Below are 4,296 nucleotides of genomic sequence, written 5' to 3'. Positions count from 1 at the left end.
TAGCTTGATAGCCACCCCCTTTTTATTATTGCCGAAATCTAGTTTCGACACATCAATTACCATATTTAGCATTACAAAACAAAGCTAGAAATGATTTGGTTTTACATAATCATTCGATATGATTTTTGGGCTAGTAAAAAACTATTGCTAACAGAATATGACAACACCAAGTCAACAGGCCCGTAGGATGTTAGTTAAATTCACAGTTGCAGCTTGAGGCCAATCTCGCCAATGAATACACGGTAGATCACTTGGAGCTCAGCCTCAGTGGCAGTTCCAACACCGTCACTCCTCAACAATGCCCCAAGTAACAATAGGATTCAAAATAAATTAGAGTATTAGATCGAAATTTCTAAAGAAAGTGCAGGATAAAACAAGGAACCTAAAAACAACTCAGATTCAAGACGAATGTACAGTAGACAATGCAAGAAAGAAATTTACAAGAGACCATCAGAGAGTATATATGCACTTCCCTTGCACTATCAGGGTGCTTGACCGCTCGATCTGGTGGTGGTGGCTATCGCACAACGGTTGTGGGAAGGATGACGACATCAGTTGCGAACGGCGGCACCCTCAGCCTCCACTGCTTATGCCCAGGATTCTCAAATCTCAAAGCGTTGCGAGCTGAGGCTGGGGAAGACCCGGTTTCCGCTGCCTGGGACATCTAACTGCCTAAATAATCAGAAATTTCGGACTGTAGTCTGTAACGACAAATGAAATAAGGTGTACCATCAGAACAGTAAAAACAAACTTGCTTGGATTCAAAGCCTCAAACTGCTTTTCATCTTGCAAAATAGTTGGAATATTCATAAAATAAAGAACAATAAATTGAATGTCATGATCTTAGAGGGCACAATTGATGTAGGCATAAAGTATTCGGTTAATATATTAAGCCGAAAGGTTAAAGTGTTTTTTTGGGAACATTTCAGAGCAGCACGTGATTGTAAGATTCACCGCAAATGGCTTCCTATTAGTTCATATGGTTTAAACTGTGATAGTGGCCTTAATTAATTTATATGGTTTAAACTGTGATAGTGGCTTTAATTAAAGTATCCAGGAGATCATCTGCTTCTAACACATGGTACTGATTCTGACTGCAATTTAAGCCTAGTTCCTGCACCAGTCATTTTAGGCATCCCATGAAGGCATTTGTTTCTACTTTTAGCCTTCTACTGATTCAGTTTGAAGGAGCTGAATGACTCTGGATCAGCAACAATTACTTAAGCATAAGGACCAAATCTTGATCAGCATGAGTACCGAATGAAAATGATAATCATGAGTACTATTGGGATATTCAAGGTGAAATATAATTCCATAACCGAAATGAACAATTATAGTCTAATGATCTCTTACCATCGCTCATTCTGTCAAGTACTGCCAAATATGTACAATCCTAGAGACAGAACTAACACTTGAAGATTAGGCACAATGAAAAGGTTGATGATTAGCCATGGCATGAGAAAGTTCATAACTGGTACTGACTTGCAGTTGACGGCGCCTCTAGATCGGCGTCACTGGTGGAGGTTGGATCTGATTAGATGTTTTTTCTTTGTGAACGAATGATCTGAAGAGATGTAGGCATGCAGCAAACACCATATATGATCGAGAAAGGAAGAGCCACCAACTGCAAGCAAAAGCAGCACCAACTGATTACTACATGCTTGCTTACTGATCATATATATGCTTTGAAGGAGAAATTAATCTCCTGACCTAGTAGTAATAAATAAATAAAGTACGGAAAGATTAAACCAAAATATACATCCATACATGCAAAAAGAAAATCAACTGTAAAGATTCCTAGGCTCGTAGCATCTTATCAGTAATGACTTTGCGAAAAGAATCCCCAAGAAAGACGAGCAGCAGTACATTATATTCCCATTTAATATTTTTCTGGTCATGTTTCCCACACAATTAAATAATGTTATAGTGCTTCTGGCCATTAGACAAACTGACTCAACTAAAGGAAGTACATATTCGTAATACATAGTGCACTGCATTTTAAAGCAATTAACTAACATTTTGTTCCAACCCAACCAAATCTCCAAGTAGCAAACACACAAGCATATCTAAAAGGACACATATCAGATGACATTTATTAGTGATTCCACTAAGAGCAGAAGCAGAAGTAAGCAACGGCGGACATAATATGAACATTGCACAATTTGGGCTAAGTTACGGCAAAGGAAAGTTTAGCTATGCTGCTCCATAATCCATGAAGATTTCAAAATGCATCTATCACTCAAAAATTATTACCTATATCAATCCTCCTGAACTACTATGGTATAATTCCACATCTCCACTCGCCAAACTGCTCGATCAAAATAGACATAAACCACCTTAAGATGCTGCAGAAATGTCTGGCAAACTTGTGTTACAACAAAATAACCCAAGAAATCCATGTGCTTCTATGCTCTTCCCATCAAATTTTAAGTTTAGTTAAAGGATAGAAGATCACTAATTTCAAGTTTGATTTTCTTTAATAAAGCCATTATCAGTTGTTAAAAACAATTGACTTTGTTGTCAACAGGTAAAGAAGTGTATTTTGTTTTCGGAGAGCCTGTTTTAATCTATTTTCATGCAAGCATTACTCAGAGTTTTTTTTTTCCTTCAATAAATGCAATGTTTTTGGATTGGTTTCAAATATTATGCTTTGTCCTTAGCTAAGATTATGCATATTAAAATTGTCTTCTTCTAAGATGAAACGCTAAGGCCTGGTTTAGTTCCTAACTTTTTCTTCAAACTTCCAACTTTTCCATCACATCAAAACTTTCCTACACACACAAACTTCCAACTTTTCCATCACATCGTTCCAATTTCAATCAAACTTCCAATTTTGGCGTGAACTAAGGGTGTGTTTAGTTCACGCTAAAATTGGAACGATGTGATGGAAAAGTTGGAAGTTTATGTGTGTAGGAAAGTTTTGATGTGATGGAAAAGTTGGAAGTTCGAAGAAAAAGATTGGAACTAAACCAGGCCTAAACACACCCTAAGAATTTCTCTTTGGTACCTTGAATAGTCTTTTCAGTTTGCACAGATTTGGAAGCAGAGAAAACGTACCATCAGTCTTACTATTTTAAATTAAATAGAAGGATCATAGTGAACCGAGCACCGAAAGTACTACGTACCCAAAAAATTCATATAATGTATGTTCAATGGTCAGACCTAACTAAAAATGCACTGCATAATACATCGCATGTTTGCGTATCAGATTATACAGTGAGAGGAAATGCAATGATTTGAAACAGTTAATGTGAAGTAATAAGGAGAAGACACAGATAATCGATGCTTCGATGCTTAATATCGACTAGGAAAGAGAGAAGGGGAAGGGGTGGGGCAGTAGGGTTTCTGTACCTCTTGGCGGCGGATGGGATATGGGTTGGAGCAGATCGGCGAGGCAGGCGACGGAGCTCTGGTGGCACGGAGATCGGCGAGGTTCGCGCACGGAGTTATGGTGGTGCAGAGGAGATCGACGAGGCGGGCGACGACAACTCAGGGCGACGGTGATCTGGGGCGGCACGGACGAGGGTGGGGGGATAGCGAGGGGCACGGGTGTTCCGGCGGCGCGGATCGGTGGTGCCGCGGGCTTGGGTGAGGGGAGCGCGGCGGGCGTTGGTGTTCGGTGTTCCGCGGAGCGAATCAGTGGCGGTGCGGCGGCGATTAGGGTTAGGGGAGGGAGCACGGGTCACGGGTGGGAGGGGGCGCGGGTCAGGGGTGAGGTGGCGTGGATCACGGGAGGGGGAGGTGGAGGTAATTGCTACCGTCCGATTACCGCAGATGTATATGGGACGTCGGATTTGAGTAACGAGTAACTTAGGCGTAAGGGCATCACCAATGTATATGGACCAAGTAGTCCATATAGGTGGGACCCACATAAGTGGTCTTTTGTTATTTATATTTCCACATGTATATAGATAACAATTGACATTAAGATGGGACCCACACTCTAAAAAAAATTACTTCCAAATGTTACAGTTCTCTCATGAAAGAAGCAAAAGGAGAGAGATACTATATTTTAATCTATATGGACCAAGTAGTCCATATAGGTGGGACCCACATAAGTAGTTTTTTGTTATTTATATTTCCACATGTATATAGATAGCAATTGACATTAAAATGGGACCCACACTCTAAAAAAAATTACTTCCAAATGTTACAGTTCTCTCATGAAAGAAGCAAAAGGAGAGAGATAGTATATTTTAATCTATATGGGTGGTCTTTATAGCTATGGGTAGCTTATCATATGGCTCTTCCTAATGCCATCTCTCACAATGGTAAAGGTACCCATATAGAGTTATA

The 4,296-nt window shown here is 40.1% G+C and overlaps 1 long non-coding RNA gene across 4 annotated transcripts; it reads right to left on the bottom strand.

The window, feature by feature from the left end:
- Positions 1-299: 299 nt before the first annotated feature.
- LOC9266737 (uncharacterized) lies at positions 300-3,686 on the bottom strand. 4 transcript variants are annotated; one of them, XR_010737239.1, is made up of 4 exons: positions 3,352-3,686; positions 1,483-1,624; positions 1,354-1,393; positions 300-701 (listed from the first exon to the last, which is right to left on the bottom strand). It is a non-coding gene; the product is annotated as an uncharacterized lncRNA (long non-coding RNA). The 4 variants fall into 4 exon arrangements; XR_010737241.1 differs by having other exon boundaries at positions 300-672; XR_010737238.1 differs by lacking the exon at positions 1,354-1,393.
- Positions 3,687-4,296: the final 610 nt, after the last annotated feature.

Source organism: Oryza sativa, chromosome 10 (assembly GCF_034140825.1).
Source record: "Oryza sativa Japonica Group chromosome 10, ASM3414082v1".
NCBI classification, from domain to species: domain Eukaryota; kingdom Viridiplantae; phylum Streptophyta; class Magnoliopsida; order Poales; family Poaceae; genus Oryza; species Oryza sativa.
This window is presented reverse-complemented; position numbering and strand designations above follow the sequence as displayed.